We start from the raw sequence: 23,772 nt of genomic DNA, 5'->3' as shown, positions 1-23,772 counted from the left end.
AGGATATTTTGGTTAACATATTTAAGCCATGCGAATATGGTATCTTTTGGATGTTTAACCTTATAAGTTTGAAATTCGATCTCTGGTTGTGTCTAGCATTTATTTAAATAAATAATCTTTATTTCAAGAGAATGTTCAAAATTTTACTGTTACGATCTGTTTTCTAATTTCTGGTAACGCCTTGTCCTATTCTGGCGACAGTTACGAGATAGAGGTGTTACAGCTAGGTCACATGTGTGATACGGGATGTATACCATGTAGACAAGAGAGCTACGGGATAAATGTAGCTAGGTCGCACGTGTGGTTCTAGATGAAGGACACCATGTAGACAAGAGAGCTACGAGATAAAGTGGCTAGGTCACATGGGTGGTACTAAGTGTTCATGTTCACCATGTGTACAAGAGAGCCAAACTATGTGATGGGTGGAACTACGTGCTGAAACCACCAAGCATCGGGGACTTGATCTGAAGTGTTCAACGGGAAAATCGACTAAATAAAATTATGCATGACCTTGTAATGAAAAGTGTAAGTATATACATGTGTAAAGTATGAGTAATAAGCTCGATATGTGATTGGAAGTTGGAAAAATTGTTCAGGATAAGCAATGAATGCAACTAAAGTGTGAAACATCAAAATTGATAATAAAACTGTTTGGACAGTCACAGTGACATGAATTTGAAAAATAACCAAAAATAGTAGGAATTTAATTAGAGGCTGAATAAGATATGAAATTAAATATTAATGAGTCTATTTGCATGTAAAAGAAACAGAGAAAGTAAAGGAATCCTATAGTTTGAGATATTTATATTTTTGTGAGACTTGTTCAGAATGACTACGTGATCCCCTGTTCTGACTTTGAAAAATCATTAAAAAATTTACAAAAATAATTAAGAAATATAGTTTATATACCTAGATTTCTTATTGAGTCTAGTTTTAAATGAAACAAATTTCATGGCTATTTTACTTTTTTACAGGGATAAAATCAATTTGTAGTGAACAGAGGTCAGATCAGTCGAGCTGTATAACAGGGGAAACTTTAACTAATAAAATGTACTAATTGGATGGACTAAAAATTCTATAAAAAATTTAGTAATAAGTTATATGAGTCTAGTTTTAGGGAAATTTTACGGATTTAAATTTCGAGTTTCGTAACTCGAGTTATGATTTATTTAGTGAACATGATGCAGGAGGGACAGCTTGATCAAATTGGAGTAAATAATGAAATTAATAATAGATATAATTGAGTTGTTTTGTAAACATATTAGATTCCTTATTTATTATTTATATACTTACTTACTAAGCTATAAGCTTACTTTCTTTTCTCTCTTTTGTCTTATAGTGTCATCCAGCTAGCACAGGAGTTAGAAATCATTGAAGATCTGCCCACACTATCAATACTTTTGGTATTTGAACTAAACATTTTGAATTATGGCATGTATAGTAGGCTTAGTTATTTTGTTAAGTGTCATAATTGCCTAGGTTTAAAATATTGGTTACAGTATTTGACCGATTATTTTGTACAAAGCCATTGAAGTTGGCTAATATTGTTAAAGGCATATGTTATAATGATTCATGATCTAATTGGATGCCATATTTCTGCCTCGGTTTTATTTAATGGTATGTGTTATGTTCTGGTAATACCTCGTATCCTGTTTCGGTGTTGAACGCGGGAAAGAGGCGTTACACAGATGGCCGTTATTATAGACAAATTCTTCAAGCGCTTCAAGAATATAAAGCTGGTATTCCAGACCCCACTAAATGGTCCCAAGAGTATCCTATTTATTGCAGCCAAGTTGAAATTGAAAGGGTAATATGAATATAGTTCAATCTAAGAAGATAAGTATGAAGATGAGGAGGCATGTAAAGACAACTACAGTGAAAGCTTTATGGATAGTGCACAGCTTCCTCATTTCAATGTCAACAGTTAAAGTACCTTAAAGGATTTTCACTTTTACTTTAGTACTTTTCCTTTAAAAGCTATGAGTTTATACTATTAGGAATTTTTACTTTTTTAAAGATATAAGTGTGTACTGTAATGTATTATTAATTTGTACTGCAGCTATGTTTGTCGGTTTCTATCTCCTCTATCTATAAAAGGAGATATATTTCACATTGTAAGGCATTAAGGTTCCATCTAATAAAATTTTCAGTGTGTTTTATACTATGGCTTTCTAAAGCCTTTTATTTCTTTTCTGGGTCTAAGCAAAGATAAAGAGAATCATGAATTTTAAAAATAAAATTTGAAAGGATGCTCAGCTTGCCATATATTGGATCTTGCATGCAGAACTCAAACTTAGATTCAAGATACTAATTTATTTTGATTCAAAAAATATTTTGAATTAAGATTTTATAGCTAAAATACATACCTCGTTAAATGGCTATGGGAAATCTGTGTTATGGCATAGCATACCGCCAGTAAAGGCCTATTTCGCCGGGCCCATAAATTATCAAAAAATAAATAAACCAAAATAAATTAAAACAAAACCAATAAAAGTCCAAATTTATTAGTCCAATGTCCATCAATTACAATAAGCCCAACTAAATATCAAATTAAAATAACCCAATAAACCTAACCCGAATGGCCTAATAACCCAGTAACCTAATCCACAAGGCCCAATGGCCCAATCTTAAAACTGGCCCAATCCTAAATGAGCCCAAATGATCCAGATTGTGGTTTCAGGAATTGAAACCCTAGGATGCGTCGCAGCCTCGCATGCCATGGAATCGGTCTCCAAGTCACGGTCTTCTCCTCTATACGGCCATCTCCACATCAGTCGAACCTGTGAGAAGAAAAATAACAGCACAGCAACAACAGAGAAATAACGAACAAAAGGAAAAATAGCTTTTGTAATTCTATTTTTATTCGGCTATATAAAGCCATATCAGAGACTTGTATTTTCCTTACGAACACATATTGAATACAAAGAAAGCAATCAAAATTTTTAAAGGTGATTTCTGATTCAAGTTTCCCTAAGTTTTTGATTTTTCTTTCGATTTATTTCCTTTGGTCTTTCATTATTGCATTTGAAAAAAAAAAAAAGTCTTACCTTACAAATATGCCATGGGTTTCCTTTTGCTTCGTTGAAATCGAGGTTGAAAGTGGATCTCAAGGCTGAAAAAACAACCCTCAAGGCTCGAACACACTGGTCGTCATTTATGGTGGCGGATCGGCGATCAAGGGGAGGGATTTAGGGTCGGCCAAGGAGAGAAGCAAAGGGGGGCTAGGGTTCGGTGAACCGAATGTGGGTTTTTAGGCTTTGATTTAACTTTTATAAAAGACTGAAAACGGAGCCGTTTAGAGCCTATTGCAATGGCTTCAAAACGGTGCCGTATAGGGTGACCCGCCGCAACCCGACCCGAGTACCTTCAGGATCCGCGTGTTTTTACGGTGAAGGGATATTTGCGCAATTAGCCCCTCCCTTTTGCGTTGACATTCAATTAGGGCCTATTCATATTTCCTTTTATTTTTAAATTTTTCCCTAAAATTTGCATGCTATTTCAGCTTAGTTCGAATTTAAACACTGCGTTTCGGAGATTTGGGGAATTTTCATTTTTAGTCCTTGTGTGTTTTCGCGCATTTTATTTTAATCATTAATTTTGTTTAATAATTTTATTTGTTTGTAAATCACTCCTTGATTTTGTTTTTACTTCAATAGAGTCTGCTTTTTTAAATTTTAGTTTATGTGTTTTATTCTTTATAACTTCTTCATTATTTATCGTTTTAAAAATTTTGTTTTAACATTTTATTTTTCGCTTGATCTCGCATTGTTTTAGTGTTTTGTTACTTTCTTTTGTATATTTTCTATATCTTTCTCAATTTCACTTATTTTAAATTCTCTTTTATATATTTCTATGTTTTAAAGATTTATGTGATATTTAATTTAAATATTCTTATACATTTTCTATATTTTAACATAATTTAGCTTAAAATTTTTTTATTCTATGTATATATTATTGATGCTATATTATTTTATGTATATATTTTCTTTAAAAATCTATTAATATATAATTTATTTCCTATAAAGACCCTATTTTATCATATATTTTGTTTATTTCAAATACTTTTATATCTTTTATTATTTCATATATCAATTATTTATATTAAGTTTTTTTCATATATCATATATGTATTATTTTGTATATTACTTACTTTATAATATTTATTTTAAAATTCATTTGTATATTACTATTTAATATATATAATTTATTTTTATCTTTTTACCTATTTTAAACTCTTATATCTATTACTTGTTTTAAAATTTTTGTATTGTTTGTATAATGATGTTTTCAAATTTTCTTTCTTTTATATTATTCATTTTATTTTATTTTAAAACTCGTTATATTCTATTTGTGTAATTTGCTTGGAATTTCTTTTAAAATTGGCTTTTAATTCATTAGCCTTCGGTTATTAATATTAGTGTTTGTATAATGTATAACGTGTTGCCATTGCATGTACCCTAATTTGTTCCTTTGAGTTTTCTTATTATTTTTTATCATTCATGTAATACTATTGCTACGTATTTTTATTTCATGCTCGATACTATGCTTGTATGTTTCTTATTATCACATCAAGTTTTAAATTCCAAATTTTCACCCAATATCGATTGCCTTTTATCCTTAAGTAAACTAAACGAATATATTTCAAGTCCGTTTTTATAATCGCTCCTATTTAAAAACTTCTCAAATCAAAGTACTATTTCATGTTTAGTGATACGAGAAATCGTGTTCTAATGTGCTGGGTTTCGATTTTTCGTTTGATCGAATAACTAAATATACTTTCGAAATTTCGTCCATGTTTTCTTAAATTAAAAAACAATGCAATACTCCGTGTTTGGAAATTCAAGAAATTGTGCCCTAACGCACTGAGTTTGGATTTTTCGTTTGACCAAACGGCCAAATATCCCTTTTGAGTTTTCAATGCATGAGTTTCAAAAATCAAGAGATTGATCTTGATTCTGAGGGTTTAAAAGGTTGTGTCCTAACGTGCTGGATATGATATTATTTTCTTGGGACAAGAGAATCTTAACATCCAATTCAAGTTATTCAAATGTTTTTTAAGAGAAATTATATTTTAAAATCTTTCCAAATTTTCGACATTAGGACATTAATTAATCAATTAGGTATCAATTTTAGGCGTTGCGAGGATACCAATCCTTCCTCGTACGTAACCGACTCCCAAACCTGTTTTCTTGAATTTTGTAAGCCAAAATTAATATTTTAATAAAATAAAATATTTTACAAGATAATTCAATCACATTTAAATAAAAAGAATTAGTGGCGACTCCACCATCCATATTTTTTTAAAATAAAAATGGTTTCAACACCTGCTATTTAATCTTGGTTCTTAACTACCTTCTTGCTTCAACACAATTTGTGACATTACCACAATTTGTGACACTCCGCTTATATATTGCTCGAGTTTCAAAGCAAAACCGCTACAATGTTATAGTGGGTCACGAGTTCCGATTAATTAAATGAGTAAAATCGGGCAGCCATCGCAATTTTACAGCACTTGTATTTCAGAGTCTTCACCGTCTACTCTTCAGTAGCTTAATTCCGATTGGTCTTTTTACACGGCTGCCTTGCGGTCTGGTTTAATTCTCTGTTAATTTTTCTCTTCATTTCTCGGATCTTTTGCCTACTTTCATTTTTTCCTCTCTGTTTCTTTTCAAATGTCGCATGCCTGATCTCTGTTTTTCTGGCCATCCATGTCGCATACCACATCAGCACACAAGCTATTTACATCATTCTCATCAAATCAACATCTCATCTCATCTAAACTCAACTCAAATACCACATACTCATAATACAAACACAGCATTACATTAATGCATACATGTATATCATTACATGGTATCATACAATTTAAACTATGTTTATCAATTTACATTAATTTAGCACCATATGTTGAACATTATTACAATATTACTCAAAATTAACAATACATTAGCCATCTAATGTGCTAATTAAACACATTTAAGCCATCTACCAAATTACAGCCATATCTCAATGACTACTATATAACCAAATACATATGAATTTGATCAGGTACCTATAAGATTAACTACAGATTCTACACGATAACAATGAAAAACTATATAAATAAACTTAATCTAGCATCAATTAAACTAAATCAATTATTCACAATCTAAATTACTAACATTTCAAATCAACTTAATCCAATTTAATAATCTAAACATAGATATAACATGTTTATCAAGACAAATTTCATTACATACAATAACCAACATATGCAAAATTTTTCATGATATTGATTTCATATACTCATACTCATCAGTACATACAATAATCTCATTTGAGATCATTAGATTTACTAGTATAACATCTCAATTATCATTAATAGATTCAAATTATATACCTTTAAGTACTACAAGAAGCTCCATTAGTCATTCTAATCAAACCTACTTAAATTCAATGTAATTTACTCTGAGCTACATAATTTATAAGATGTCAACAATCCTAATCGTTAATCCAAGAGACTAATACGGATTTATTTAGCATAATCCATAAATTATATAACAGTATACTTCTAAATTACAAGTACACGTTATAAATTTTCACTATAAGCAAATCATTTGCATAAATCGTAATTCAATTAATATTTACATGCCAGATTTACAAAGACATTTTCAGAACATAATCTAAATCGAAACTTCATTTTCATCAACCATTATTTTCAATTCAATAATTAATCACATACATTTCTATATTGCATCAATATTACATTAGTTAATATTTACCATCCATTTCAAAATTACCTTCGACACTTTCAAGATAAATAATTTATATTCCAAACCTTTTCCTGATCTAACTAATTTGTATTATAATACATTTATATAAATTTCAACTTTCATATCTCAATTGTAATTGGTCATAAATATCAATTTTAATCCAATTACTTAATTTATTCATAATTTATAATTTCAATTTCCTGACTAATTATCTTTCAAATCCACTAATTCATAATTCTATATTCAGCCATTATCTAAAATATAGAAATTACATGCAATTATCCTGAAGTTTCATCATATAAATATTTCGAAAATGTTCACTAAATTACTAAATCATTTTCTATCTTCATATTTTAAATTATTAAATTATTTTCAATCTTATCATTATATTTAAATATCTTCACATGATATCCAATATTCATACTTATCATTAATTTCAATTTTCATAGTAATTAACTATATTCAAACATTAATTCACATAGCTATAGTACTTATCTACTTATAATTTCTAATGAAATAGATAATCAAATCTAGATGATATTGTCTAAATTGAAAAATATCATTACTTTAAATCTTTCTAAATAAATTATCCAATATTGAATTTAAATTCTTTCATAATTCTCCAGTTTGACATCTATGCAATAAAATTCTCAAATGTCAAATATTAAGGTAATTTCTAATGATCATAATCAATATAAATTATGTCAACTAATTTCAATATAATCCAATGCCTAAATATCAATCAAATTAAGATGTACAAATGATATCAAAATCTAGTTTACAAATTGAAAGATACTATGAGCCATTTTCGGTAACATTTGCCAACAATAAACCAATGCTATTTGTAAAATGTTAGTTACTAAACTCATCACATTCTAATGATATCAAAATTCATGAAAAGTATCCCAATCAATAATGAAGATACTGATACATCTGATCAAGACTGATCCAAATAAGATAACATCATTTCAACATTGTAATTTTCACTATCAAATGATATCACCGAATGTACATCAATGTAACACCTACAGAATTCTCAATGCAACATTTATAATGCCTATGTAATCTATTAAAATGTAACATATTTAACCAATTCGATTTCAAGACTAATTGCTCTATGACAAGATTACCAATTCAATAAGAATTATTGTCAAATTCCATTTTCTAAATGCTTACAAACATTCCAATTGATAGCAACTTCAACTATTCTTCAATAGCATAAATTTCAATCTTCATTAAGGATCAAGTTAGACACAACTTGCAAGCATTAACTTCTAAGCATAGTGACTTCTAAATTCAGATGAAATGTAAATTCATTGATAATCATTCTTTAGATAAAATGATTGCTTATCTAGAAGCTATCCACAAGAACCTGAATTCCTAAATGTCATAATTTAAACCCATACAACATTTGAAAACAAATTTTCATTCCTTAGCAGATAAATATGCAAAAGCATCAAATTGATTCAATCAATCTTCAATTGTTAGAAGATTGCAAATAACTAAAGGATTTGATGAACTTAATACCAAGCGTATGAATGCATTTGTATAATAAATAAGCGATGAAACTTATAGCTACAATCTAAATGCTGAATGATTTTCATATGAAAGTATTGATACATAAAATCTCAAGATTGATTATTAGAATCCAATGAAGTTCTTCATGACTAAACCTAATGAATCATTAATGAAAAGAATCAATCAGATTTAGCAATTGATATCTCATATTAGAATTCCTGTAAATTGACAATCATCCACATTGCAAGCATCAAGTTGTGTATTCCATCTAAGGATTTATAAAGAATGCAATAAAAGTCCAAAATAGATTATACTTGGAGATCTCAAGAATGTAAATATGACCATTCTTTGTAATCAGTTTCCGATGAAGATAACTAAATAGTAAGCATAAGCTGAACTTAATTACTTGAATCAATTCAAAACTCAAACATGACCAAATTTTGAAAAAAATCACCTATGATCAATCTGATCCAAATAGATACATTGATAGAAGTTCAAAAGAATTACTAATAAAACATCACATCATATGAAAGAATTTGTGAAAACTCATAATGAATTCAAAGCACTTGAAGTGAAGAAATTATGTTCAAATTGAAAATTTTGTAAACTTATTATCCATACTATGTCGTCTTAATCTACAGATGGAACATTCTTATTAATACATTCTTGTTCAAGATGAAATGTTCTACATCCAATCCAGTTCAAACAAATGATTCCAATTCAGTCTTAATAGAGTTAAATTTTAAAGATTCATGATTTAATCACTTAAAAGAAAGACCAACATGTGAAGATAATTTAGATTTTAACACGAAATAAGAATATAATAAAGATAATTAAATCGTGACATAATTCCCATCCATCTCTCAAAATCTTGAAAGTTCATTCAATTTCCTAAAAATCCAATTTCCATAATGTATGAGATCTCATGTTTGAAAATCTTCCACAAAAACCTAAGTCAACAAAGTTATTACTCTTATCGAAATTCTTTAAATTGAGGTGTTAAACATTGGTGTTCACTTTAATTCCAATTATGATGGATTGTTACTAGTCATCAAAAATTAAATTTTATGTATACCTTTCTACCAATTTCCTTAACCATATATCCTATCAGAATTTTACCAAATATCAATTTTAAATTATCATTATTCAACTTGATCTAACATTGTTTCAATCTAATTTTTAATAAGATGTTAAATGTTCACATAACTTAAAATTTTCAGTGGATTCATTAAGTTCAAACATTCATAAAATGGAAGTAATTTTACAGTTCTTACGAGCTACAAATATCTTTCACATTAATTCCATGCAATGCATTCATGAATTATAGCCTGATGAATAACAACTTCATTTAATTGTCAATTTGATCGAATTCCTATTTAAACAGATTCTGAAGAATTGTTATAGTAGTTGATGAATTTCAATAATAGCAATACGACATAATTTTGAACTAGAATCAATTGAAAATTTGTTGTTTTAAAATTGTGCTTATGAATAGATTATCATATAGGAATGATTGATATAGAAAATTAAAGAAGCTTTGATTGATTTGAAGTAATTTAATATGATAAACCATTTCCTTTATTTTCATGGAAAAAATGTAAACTGCATCAATCCTAAGATTTAATGATTTAATCCTTAGATGATTGATTTAAAATTCAAATTATGGCATTGAATTTCTATTTCAAAAATTAGTTGAATTGTAGTGTACATTACCAATTGCATTACTCTTGATGATGTATTGAATAGAGAAATTTCTAACGTTAGCTCAACGATATTTGCAATTAATTTATTAAGTAATCTTTACAAATATTTGATCTCGAATGAGTCAACTTGTTTAACTAAAATAATGAATTAGGCATGATTAAGTTCTAATAAATTTTTGAGTGTGAAAACTGTATTTAATGTAAATTGATAGGATGTGTATAGTAATGTTAATGAATTTAGATGTTATAGAAGAATTGAGAATGCTCGATTGAAAAGATTTAAGAAAAGCTTGTATTTAGTATTTAAATTTCATAAGATCAAATTGAAAAAGAATTGTCAACTAATCTTTCATATGAATGTTAGAGATAGTATTTATAGTTTCATAAGAAAATGTAAGAGTCAATAACATAAGAATAAGTGGCTGAAATTAAATTTGACAATGAAAATTCAAATTATGTAGTATAATTACAATCGTATTTTTTACATGTATGGTTTGATGTAAAATTCAGTAAAATGATGTTTTAATTTGATTGAGTCATTGAATAAGTAAGGCTATAGAGGATTCTGGCTAAAGTGAGAAGATTGGTAAAAATTTCAATCGTAAATGATTAAATAATATTGTTTAGAAGTTTAGATGAAAATTTAAATTGTGCTTTTTAATTATATGGACTATTTAAACATAAGGATAGTAAATATATGATAGTACTTAAGTTGCATCATGCACTTTTTGTAATTTAAAAGAAACCTCTCTAAAATCCTTTACAATAACTTTCTCTCCCAAAACTCTCCAAAAAATCCCCATATACAAAATATGAGAAGGCTTATATAGCCATTTACAAAATATTTTTTATTGTTTATGTCTTTATTTGTAGGTACAAGTGGTGGTGGAACAAGTGTGGTTAGTGGAGTAGGTAATGGAGCAAGTGTGACTAGTGACTTTGGCGGTGGAAAAGGTGTGGCTAGTGGAGTTGGTAGTGGAAAAGGCTAAGATTTAGTTGAGAAAAGTTTAAGTTGTGGGCTAGGGTTTTTTTATTTTGATTTGGGCTTAGGGTTTGGGCCATTGGGGTTTTGATGTAAATTGGGTTTTGGGTAGTTAAAATTTTGGGTTTTGGGTTTAATTTTGGTGGGTTAGGTAAGGCTAAATTGGGTTTTGATGTAAATGGGCTAAAATTGGCTTATAACAGCTGCCCCTCTTTGCTTATTATCGTGTAACGAGAATATAGCAAAGATACAAAGAAAGGCCAATTTTGCCCGGTCTTGCTAAGTATGGACTTCTTTGGTGCTCTTCTCATCCAGGTAGTCTCTTTCCAGTCCATCGCATCTTGTAGCTTTGGTTCAATCCACTGCAAATTCGGAGATATGCCTTGTAGCTTCAATCTGTTCCAATGTAACTTCAAGGATATGAGATTTGTGGCTTCGATCCGCTTCACTGTAACTTCAGAAAGATAAGATCTACAACTTCAATATGATCTTCTATCGCTTCAGTGAGATAAGGTTTTGGTCTTCTCTTCTGCCACTTTAGAAAGGCAAGATCTGATATCCTCGATCAACTCCACTGTAACTTCAGGGAGACAAAATCCGGTGTCTTCAATCAGCTCTAATATTAATTCTTTACTCGGCATGTGATCCTGAGCTCAACTCATTTCTCGCAATATGAATTGACTCCTTAAAACTAGACATAAAAAATGAAAATTGAAAATACCTCAGCGTGTGACCTGAGGCCCAACTCACCTCCCGCAATATGAGTTGATTTTTTTGAAAGACAGAAATAAAAAATCAAAATACCAAAAGATGTCATCTGGTGGAACTCATGTGTCTTTTCCTTTGATTCAGTACAGCTATCATCACATACTCTTGCTCTATTGGAGTGCCTGTAGATGTCATGCATAACGTTATCATGATATGCATATGTTTGTCTTAAATGCCTTTATGCCTACATGATTATGCTATGCGCCTTTGGCATGTTTGTCTTATGTCCTTTTTCGTCACGATTTTTTGTGATGATCTGCATTTATTTCTTCGGCTCTTGACTTTCTATTTAGGCCCTGTACCCGTCCTCTAGCTTCACGACTAATCTGCGTTTCTCAGATATTGCTCTTTTGCCCCTGGTTGAACTTTGTTCTTGCTTTGAGGCTCTTGTACTTATCAAATTCTTATCCGGGTAATGCTTAGCACTTCTTTTGTTTAGAGTATGTCATTTTACTATTTATCATGTAAATGAACCATATAATGAGATGCATGAAAATGGTCAGATAGGGGATAAAAGGATACCTCACATTTATTTATTTCAAATGCAGCAAACAAAGAAAGTTAATCAATGTTAGTAAAAAAAGTGTCATAAAGAGAAAGGGGATCGCATTTCAACAAATACAAATGCTCTAGATATTCAACGCATGAACTCTTCCACGTTCCTCAATCAAGAATCTTTTCGAGCATGGCTTTCTTGCGTAAGAGATTTCAAGTTCTCAGAAATGCTTCAAATACTGTAGTCTCTCTGTTTGACCCACCGTTCAAAACGCCTTGCTTTTTAAGCCAGTGTTTGCTTCATTAGAGCGCCCTTTCGGGTTTTCATCCTAATCTTTTGTGTTAATCAAGACGTCTTTTTCGGGTTTTCACCTTGATCACCTTTTTTTTTAGGCATAACATTTCTTCACAGCATTTGAATTTACTGGATTCGATAACTCCTTCCCATCCATCTCAGTGAGAATCAAAGCTCCGCCCGAGAATGCCTTCTTTATGACGTATGAACCTTCCCAATTTGGCACCCATTTTCCTCAAAAGTCTTTTTGTATTGGGAGAATCTTTCTCAGCACGAGTTCTCCTTCGTGGAATTCTCTTAGCCGTACTTTCTTGTCATGGGCTGCGATTATTCTCTTCTGGTACATCTGTACATAGCAGATTACCTTCAGACGTTTTTCTTCGATGAGGTTTAATTGGTCATATCGAGCTCGAACCCATTCTGCTTCCTCTAATTTCGACTCCATTAAGACTCGTAGAGAAGGGATCTCAACTTCGATGGGTAACACAGCTTCCATTCCATAGACCAGAGAGAAAGGAGTTGCCCCTGTAGATGTCCGTACAGATGTGCGATATGCATACAAAGAAAATGGTAGCTTCTCGTGCCAGTATTTATATGTCTCGGTCATTTTCCCAATAATCTTCTTAATATTCTTGTTGGCTGCTTCAACAGCTCCGTTCATCTTTGGGCGATAGGGTGAGGAGTTATAATGCTTTATTTGGAATTGCTCACACACTTCTTTCATCATCTTGTTGTTCAAATTCAAGGCTTTATCTGAAATGATTCTTTCAAGCAAACCATATCGACAAATGATTTCTTTTTTCAAAAATCTGCAAACCGCAGTCTTCGTCACATTGGCAAACGATGCGGCTTCTATCCATTTTGTAAAGTAATCAATAACCACAAAAATGAATCGGTGTCCATTAGAAGCTTTTAGGGAAATTGGCCCTATAACATCCATGCCCTACATAGAAAAAGGCCATGGAGAAGTCATGACGTGAAGGGGCAAAGGGGCTACATGAATTTTATCACCATAAATTTGACATTTGTGGCATTTTTGTACGAAATTAATGCAGTCGCTTTCCATCGTCAGCCAGTAATATCCGAGTCTCATAATCTTCCTGGCCATAGCGAAACCATTGGCATGTGTCCCGCAAATTCCCTCATAGACATCTTTAAGTATTTTTCTAACTTCAACAGCATCTACGCATCTCAAGAGCACCTGATCTTTTCCTCTTTTGTACAGGATGTCCCCATCAAGAACGAATCCCGCTGCCATTCTTCTGATTGTTCTTTTGTCATTCTCATTTGCTTGTTCGGGGTACTTTTGATTCTTGACGTATTTTAATATATCATGGAACCATGGCCGTCCATCTGGCTCTTTCTCAATACTGAAACAATGTGCAGGGACTTCATATATGCTCATTTGAAGAGGTATTATTTCTATTTCTCTGTTTGCTTTGAACATTGAAGCCAAAGTGGCCAGGGCATCAGCCAATTGGTTTTCTTCTCGTAGGAAGTAATTAAAAGTTATTTCTTCGAATTCTTTAATCAGCTCTGCCACTAGATCACTGTATTTAACCAATTTCAGATCCCTCACTTCCCAATCTCCACGGATTTGGTAAATCACCAACGCTGAGTCTCCATATACCTCTAAAGTTTTGACGTTTCGTTCAATAGCTGCACGAAGTCCCATGATATAGGCCTCATATTCTGCTACTTTATTGATACAGAAGATATTCAGCCTGGCAGTGAACAGATAATGATTCCCGTCTGGTGAGACTAGGATTGCTCCAATTCCATGCCCCAAGGTATTCGACACACCATCAAAACTCATCTTCTATGGCTTCTCTTTTGATGACTCGGATTCCTTTTCTATGATGCACATTAAGTCTTCATTTGGGAAATCGAATCTCAAAGGCTCATATTCCTCTGTCATTTGAGTCGCTAAAAAATTAGCTATTGCGCTTCCTTTTATCGACTTCTGACTTACATAGGCAATGTCGTATTCCGATAAGAGGATCTGCCATCGTGCCATTCTTCCTGAGAGTGTCGGTGATTTCATCATGTATTTTATTGGATCCAGCTTTGAAATTAACCATGTCGTATGATACAATATGTATTGCCTGAGTCTCCGAGCTACCCAAACCAGAGCGCAACAGTATTTTTCAATGGATGAATACTTTGCCTCATATTCAGTGAACTTTTTACTGAGGTAGTAGATCGCCTTTTCTTTCTTTCCTGACTCGTCGTGTTACCCCAGTACGCAACCCATTGAATTTTTGAACACAGTTAAATACAATATCAATGGTCTTCCCGGAGTTGACGGTACAAGCACTGGAGGACTAGACAAATATTATTTTATCTTATCAAAGGCCACCTGGCATTCCTCATTCCATTCTCCCGGGTTATGTTTTCGAAGAAGCCGAAAGATTGGGTCGCATTGGTTGGTAAGTTGAGCGATGAACCGGGCAATGTAGTTTAACCTCCCCAAAAATCCTCTGACTTCCTTTTGCGTGCGCGGATGCGGTAACTCTTGAATGGCTTTTATTTTATCTGGATCAACCTCGATACCTCTTTCACTAACAATGAAGCCTAGCAACTTTCCCGAAGTAGCCCCAAACACACATTTGGCTGGATTAAGTTTTAGCTGAAACTTTCTCAGTCTGTCGAACAACTTCTTCAGGTTCACTACATGCTCTTCTTCCCCTCGAGATTTAGCAATCATATCATCGACGTAGACCTCTATTTCTTTATGCATCATGTCATGGAATAACGTCACCATAGCCCTACGATATGTTGCCCCAAAGATTCTTCAAATTTCAGATGGCATCACCTTGTAGCAGAATGTCCCCCACATTGTTACGAACGTAGTTTTCTCCATATCCTCAGGGGCCATCTTGATCTGATTATACCTCAAGAATTCATCCATGAAAGAAAATAATGAATGTTTTGTTGTGTTATCCACCAACGTATCAATGTGTGGTAAGGGAAAATTATCTTTAAGACTTGCTCGATTCAGGTTACGGTAATCCACGCACATTCGTACTTTGCCGTCTTTCTTTAGTACCGGGACTATGTTAGCCACTCATTCTGGGTATTTGGAAGCTTGTAAGAAACCCGCATCAAATTTCTTTTTGACCTCTTCTTTTATCTTTAACAGCATCTCAGGTCTCATCCGTCTTAGCTTTTCCTGAATGGGTTTGCATTCTGGTTTCAGTGGGAGTCTATAGACTGCTACATCTTCATCCAATCCTGGCATGTCTTGATATGACCATGCAAATACATCTTTGTACTCGCCGAGCAAAGCAATCAAATTATGCCTGGTGTCCTATGAAATAGAGGTCCCAATTTTCACTTCTTGCTTCTTTTCTTTAATTCTCAAGTTTATTGTTTCAACAGATTCTTAATGAGGCAAAATCTGTTTATCCTCTTATTCCACTATTCTTAGCAAGTCAGGAGATGAGAAATAGTCTTCAGCATTTTCTTCGGCTTCGAATTCTCTTAAACAAACAGCCTTTTCAAAATCGATTTCAGGACTTATAACGGGTTTGTTCATGCAATTGATATCTGAGCACCTGAAAGTTGAATGGAAAAGGAAACTATAGAGGAGCATCTAAGTATTGAAACCAACAAACTGAATGTTATGGTATGGCATGAGGCAAATGTAAAGATAGGCTATGAAATGATTATGGAATTAGTGATAATGCGAAAAATTGTGACAAAATGAATCTTCATTGATATTCATTTAAATGATAAAGAGCGAATGCAAGCTCTTACAAAAGAATTTTATTATATCTAAGGACATAACAGAATGTTAACATTTGAGCATTACTCTGAAGACTTATAAACTACAAGAAGATCCTCGGCAGTCCAATTGTTCAACATGAAACCCGAGGGACAATGGCGTATCTTTGAGACGTCTTTACTCGCGTCAGCTCCTTTGTCAATGACATTTATACTGATATTTTGAAAACCCTCTTCGATCATTAACATTGTGCTTTGTGCACTATACTGCCCTAGGTATATATTCCCCAAACGTAAATGTTTTTGACAAAATAGGGTACGTTATAGGCTCCCATTCTAATTCTCGGCCTAAGGCTCTTACAATCCACCTTTCTCGATCTTTCTGTAACTATTTTCTTCTTTGTTGCATGTCTAACTGGAACCCCAAACCGTATCGGGCCTTGTGGTGCACTGGCTTTAGAGCCCTGGCTATTCTTTGCAGATACCTTCCCAAACCTTTCCTTACTCGGGCTCCTTTTCCTTTGACCAAAACAGTCATCATCTTCATCATTTTAGCCATTTGATCCCTTTGCTCGAGCGATTCCTCTCGAAATCTCACCATTAAGTCTCTTGTCTCTTGCTGTGACTTAGCCAGTTGTTCTTGTAATTCTCTTTGGACTCTTTCCATTCTTTCGATTCTTTCATTGAACTCAGCCTCAATTATTCTAGCTTGTCGACACATTCTATACGAATGGCGTGATTCCAGATTTGAAGTGTTGTGACTGCGAATTATATGATTCTAACCTTAGCGAATGATCATGGGATAGATATATGCAATGAATGAATGAGTGCATAAATGAATGTCAATCATGAAAGATATGCAAGAAATGGGTGTTGATTTCAAGATAGCCCCTATTTAGGCATTTCATTCATCAAAAGAGTCTATTACACAATACTTCGATCACTCGTATAATTGACTCCTCCATTAGAAACCCGTTTTTGGCAACCATTCTCTAATCAACACATTCCTAATAAGATGCCTATAATACATGATGAAAATAAAGCAAAGACAAACAACCCTAGTTTGTAGTCAAATATAGGCAAAAAAAATCATGGAAAATTTATCAAATTACGCTACCCAATCTAGTTTATTAAACCAACCCAATCCCCTTGCATACAAAGTGAAAGTGCAAAAGGTAAGAGGCGTTTCTCCCGTGTACTTATTTTGGTGACTATGGAACAAGCGGAGGTTCGGCATAGCTCTAGTTAGGGGGCTCGTACAGTTCACTATATGTGGTTTTGGTTCTAGCCAGGTACTCGAATTGTCCGTACTGTCATCTGCTAAGATTAGTACGAAGCCTCGGTCATTGCCTATCACAGGCTTGCGAGTTCAATTCGAGGGATCACATTTACTTATGCCTATGCAGAGGGACAAGTTAACTCACGAAAGCATACGTCATATGTAACCCGAAAGTATTCACTAGCTTATGCGGAGGGACGAGTTAACTCACGAAGGCATAGCGTTTACTTTCACTTAAACAGACGGAGCCCGGGTAGAGAGCTTATGTTATGCAAAATGCAAGTGCACGGTGTGTGGAGAGAAACTTACAAACCTTTCATCTTATTTTAAAACTACGAAACTAAAACTATAAAAACTTAGAGCTGAAAAGCAAAAGATAAAACAAGTTAGAAAAATATTTACAACATGATGCAAATGCATGATTTTTTTTTTGAAAACAAAATTTGAGGATCACAACTAAATATTAATTTGAACAAGGAAATTTGAAAATTTTGACAACGCGCGTTTAATTCGACTCGACTCTCAAAAATTTTGTCCCCAGTAGAGTCGCTAGCTGTAGCGACGTAAAAATTTCACTTTCTTTTACTTTCGGTCGCTAATTAAGGCGATTATTTGAAAATTTAAAAAACCGACTTTTGATTTTATTAAAAAAGGGAGTCGCCACCGATCTTTTTTCAAGGTGTGACCGGACACCTAATAAATCATCCTTTTTTAGAAAAGAAAATTTATTCTTGCACAAAAATGAAGGCCGAATTTAGGTCTACGTCAAAAGCCAGAGTAAAGTTGGGTTCGGGAGTTGGTTACGCGCGAGGAAGGTATTAGCACCCTCGCGACGCCCAAAATTGGTATCTTATTAAACACGTGTTATCTTGATTTTCAAAAATACGAACTCAATTTGACGTTTAAGTGTGATCCGATTGAAGGAAATGAGAAGTTGCAAGTTTTTGGTTTTTTAGAAGGACGTCCCGTTTTTAACACGAGCCGACTAATTTCACCCAACATAGCGATGAAATCGATGACTTAATGTTAAAATCGGTACATTGCCTTATTCTTAATATTAAAATGTAAAAAGTTTCTAAAATGATAGTAAAAATCTAAGAATATTATTGTAAAAAATACGAATAATGATGTGAATAATAAAATATATAAAATATAAAATATTAAAATATCAAAATATCAAAATATTAGAATAATAATAATTAACATTGACAAATAAAAATAAAATAGAAATAAAAAGTGTACATAATATATATTAGAAATAATAATGATATTTAAAAACAATACTATTAATAATACTACATAAACATGTACATATATAAAAATAAATACGTGATAATATTAAAATATATACATAATATAGTGTTAAAATACATACATAATATAGTTAAAATATATACATAAGATAACATATAGAAAAAAATATATGTATATAAATAATATAGTATTAAAGATATATACATAAAATAGTATAAAAATATATATCGTAATATAGAATTTAAAATATACCTAATATATTAAAAGGATATATATAATATAATATTAAGAAATATAATAATAACAAAAGAGAGAGAGAGAGAGAAAGGGTGGGTGATTTAAGGCCAAGGTCGGCCATCGTCCGATTAAATCGACCGTCATTGGACCACCGTCGGCGCCACCGTACACGGCAAATAGAACCTCAAAAAAACTTTTTCGGTAAAAATTGGTAAGCTTCCTCCTTTTATTTTTTTACTTTCGTATAAAAGAAACAAAATAAGATTGAAAGGAAAACAATAAGTAAACAAAGAACTTAAAACGAGAATAGACAAAGAAACCTCTTTTGCTTTGATCTTTGATTAATCTCCAAAAAAAACTAGCTTCTCCAAAAACTAGCCTTTACAATAACTCTTCTCCTTGATTACTTTAAAAAGAAACCTCTCCAAAAATCCTTTACAATAACTTTCTCTAACAAAAACTCTCCAAAAAAAATCCCCCCATATACAAAATATGAGAAGGCTTATATAGCCATTTACAAAATATTTTTTTTTATTGTTTATGTCTTCATTTGTAGGTACAAGTGGTGGTGGAGCAAGTGTGGTTAGTGGAGTAGGTAATGGAGCAAGTGTGGCTAGTGGATTTGGTGGTGGAAAAGGTGTGGCTAGTGGAGTTGGTGGTGGAAAAGGCTAAGATTTAGTTGAGAAAAGTTTAAGTTGTGGGCTAGGGTTTTTTTATTTTGATTTGGGCTTAGGGTTTGGGCCATTGGGGTTTTGATGTAAATTGGGCTTTGGGTAGTTAAAATTTTAGATTTTGGGTTTAATTTTGGTGGGTTAGGTAAGGCTAAATTGGGTTTTGATGTAAATAGGCTAAAATTGGCCTACAACAGTTATGATAACTTTTCTGTCTTTTTTTGTCACTCATTTTTTATCAACAAAATATTTTTCATAATTTTTTTTCAATTATTGCTGGACTATAGACTATATATAGTTTAGATAACCCGAGAAAATTTTTGACATATTTGATTGCAATCTTGATATAGACAGGGCGTTTCTTTGTCTCAAAATCTGAATAGAACAATTTTTATTATTTGAAGTGGTTCTTTAGAGCAGTTTATGAGCGTGTTTTTTTATTATCTTTTTATATTAAATAAATTTAAAAGAGTAGTTATTGATTGAGTCTTAGCTCGATTGGCATGATCATTATTGTTAATGTTGGCGGACGTAGGTTCGAGTCTTTTTAAAAAAAAAATAGTCATACGTTCCCTTGACTTTGTTTGTGGAGTCTAAAAACTTCATTAACAATATACCAAATAATTTCCCTTTTATAAATATATGTTATATATAAATGTTTTTCACCTCCCACAATGTGGGTGCGCAATAATCTAGTTATATATATTAAGTGCTTGATTGGGTTGGTGTCAGTAGTTCAATTGGGCAATAATTATCATTCTAGAAATGTTATTTTTGAATAAATTTTTAGATATACTAATTTGAACAAATAATATTTTATCTCATTTTGTTATGATACTTACTATTACCAACCTATAACTCGAATGGGTCCAAGTCGGATTCTACATAATTCACACATTGAACTCACATATCGAGCTCGCACACTGGGCTCGTGTATTGAGCTTGCATGACGTTAAGTGTTGTTACACATTGAATTGTGCGATGTGGGTTCGCACGTCACTACATAGGTGTATCCACATTATATAAACATATGTTAAATCTAGAGTAGGGTATGTGTTGGCATGCATGAACTTACTTAGAATATCACATCAATAAACAATAATTATATTATATAAATATACGACCTTATACCATCTAAAGAAGATAGAGAAAAACACCCAACACCTTTAACACTTATTTTTTCTCCTTATGAAGAATAAGAATTGTTGATAACTTGAATATGAAATAGGTGTGAACTTAAAATTAAAATACAAATGATCACTTCATTATGATTTAGTCAAACACAATTAATTTAACACCATTTACATAAAGATGAGTGCATTAATTAAGTTACAACTTACAATCTCAAGACAAATAATTTTATATCCCTTATCTTAAACCTGGTTTGGGTAATTTGAAACCATAATTCATTGTTTAAAAACTATTTTATATATAGGAAGATTAGTTACTAGGTTTGAATATTTTATATCAATATTTTTATATTTTATGATAAAACAAATATTCTTAATAAAATAATAATTAGCAAATAAATTTAAGAAAATAAATTCTCATCCAATTCTAATCCGATAGATTTTTTTGCTAAGTAAATTTTAGGGAGTAAAAAGGGTTTAAAATAATATTAGATTTATGGCAAAAATAAAAACACATAATTAGTATTTTGATTATAATGATAAAATTAATTATTTATTATGCATAATGTTTCATCAATCAAAATTTTGTTGATTATATGAAAAGATAAAACAATCTCATATAAATATATAAGAAAATCATAAGAAGACCCTTGTAAAAATATAAACAAGAGATTGCAAACACCAAACAAAATTTCATGCGGGAGAAATATGGATGGATGCAGAGAACAAAGGTTTCCTACACGTATTGAACCAGCCAACAATCATTCCCTTCCCTTCTGGGAAAATCTTTGGATGGATCTACCTTACCTAATAAATTCCCATAAAATAATAATTCTGGTTTTTGGTGAAAGTTTCTTGCAGGGTATATATAATTCAAGAGCCAAATTAAGGACATTTTGGGCGAGTATCAACTATGAAATTCATTTTAGGAGCTTAATTAATTACCTTATCCTGTAGTGCAGAAAATGGGGAAGAAAGTGGATGGAAACAACATCTGGTCAATAACATTTAGGGCTTTCATGCGATATATACAAATACCTCTCTCCCCGTGAACCAATATTCTGCTTATAATTGGCTTTTTTATATATATACATTACTAGTAATTTTTTTCTCTCGTTTCTCTTTTTGCAGGTTTCTGTTTGGCAAACAAAAAGGCTTAAATGGATAACACAAGGGCAGCTTTCGGACCGGCAGCGGTGGATGTAATAAACATCCAAGATAACGGCGGATCAAGCTCCAACTCCAAGTACATGTGGGGAGGATTTGGAGTAGGAGTAGTTTTGGTGGCTATAATATTCATGTTATTCAAGAGCGCCTAAAATCGGGTTTTTTTTTTTTGCAACTTTTCTTGCAAGGGCGGTTGCCAGGTCACCTCCTCCAAGACTTGTAATAATGTGTGAAATGCCTGCAATAACTTCATACTTGTGCTTTTGTAAATGAGTTTTACTTTTGGAGAAACGGTAATATTTGAGGTTGGCCAGTTTATCTTCTTCTTGTTGATTATATGGTAATGGAAAAATAATTTATTATTATCATGTGATTTCAGGTATGTTTTGGTTTATTCTTGAATAATTAGGAGTGGCAATGATGTTTTGGTTAGTTTGAACTGTTTAATTTGGTAAATGTAGGCTAGGCCCTAGGATTCAAATTGTTACTGCCTTATCATACCTAACTCAACTTCTAAACTTAAATCTGGTGAACTAAGATTAGAATATCTTTAAGATAATTCTAAAAATGACTACCTTATTTGTCAATCTAAGACTAAATTATCAATAAATGTCAAATTTATCAGTTTAAGCCACTTTTTGAAAGAATTACAAAAATAGTATTTTTTGTCACAGCAACACTGCAAGTAGCAACATCACCTATTAATGTGGAAATAAAATTTATAAAACTGGTCTTTATATAGATCTCAAATCCCATTTCCCTTATTTTGATAATACATTTCTAGCTTGTTCCTAGACAATATGAGATTACTTACTTTTTTTAACTAGCAACATAAGACTAAATGCTACACTTAATTTTTAAAATTTAAAATTCTTATACAAATATTATCGTTATAAAAAAAAAGACAAACTTACACATATAATAACACATAATATTTTATATATAGATATTAAGATTTTAACTCTCGTCATCTCTATTTAGAACTCTAAATTAAATAGAAATAAATTTAGTCTATATTAAATCTATTAAATCCATCGTTTTATATAAAAGTTTTTCAATATAATTTAGATTATAAAACATACTAAAATATAAAATAAACTAGAAAACAATGGAGTCAGTAATATTAATAATATTATATTACTATATTAATATAGAATATACTAATACAATCAATATAACATATAATATAATATAATATAAAAGAAATATAAGTAAGATATAATAAATATTTAATATATAGATAAATAATAAATATATATAATATAAAAAATTATTGTAGCGACGTAAAAATTTTGGTTTCGGGTCGCTAATTGTGGCGATTAAAAACTTGGAATTTGAAATTTGATTTTAGATTAAACCGGGAGTCGCCACCGATCTTTTTACTAGGTGTGATCGGACACCTATTAATTTTTTTTTAAAAAAACGAGAAAAAGGCCGAGTTAAGGTCTACGTTAAAAAGCCAGAGAAAAATTAGGGTTCGGGAGTCGGTTACGCGCAAGGAAGGTATTAGCACCCTCGCGACGCCCAAAAATTGGTATCTCATAGACACGTGTTGTCTTGGTTTTCAAAAATACGAGTTTAACGTAAAATTTAATCGTAATCCGATTAAAAAGACGAGAAATTTTGGTTTATTCCGGTTTTTGAGAAGGGTATGTAGCTTTAACACGAGCCAATTGACGTTCACCCAACATAGCGATGAACTCGATGACTTAATGTTAAATCGGCATATTGCCTTGATTATTGAAATTAATTAGCAAAACGTGAATGTGATTTTGAAAATAATGTGAAACAAGAT

At 31.8% G+C, this 23,772-nt stretch overlaps 1 long non-coding RNA gene across 1 annotated transcript; it reads left to right on the top strand.

The window, feature by feature from the left end:
• The first annotated feature begins 21,476 nt into the window (after window positions 1–21,476).
• LOC128286939 (uncharacterized) lies at window positions 21,477–22,348 on the top strand. Its single transcript, XR_008277629.1, has 2 exons — window positions 21,477–21,807; window positions 21,942–22,348. It is a non-coding gene; the product is annotated as an uncharacterized LOC128286939 (long non-coding RNA).
• Window positions 22,349–23,772: the final 1,424 nt, after the last annotated feature.

The sequence above is a fragment of the Gossypium arboreum genome, chromosome 13 (assembly GCF_025698485.1).
Source record: "Gossypium arboreum isolate Shixiya-1 chromosome 13, ASM2569848v2, whole genome shotgun sequence".
Classification (NCBI taxonomy): Eukaryota; Viridiplantae; Streptophyta; class Magnoliopsida; order Malvales; family Malvaceae; genus Gossypium; species Gossypium arboreum.
The sequence above is the reverse complement of the archived record's forward strand: the minus strand, read 5'-3'. Positions and strand labels throughout refer to the sequence as shown.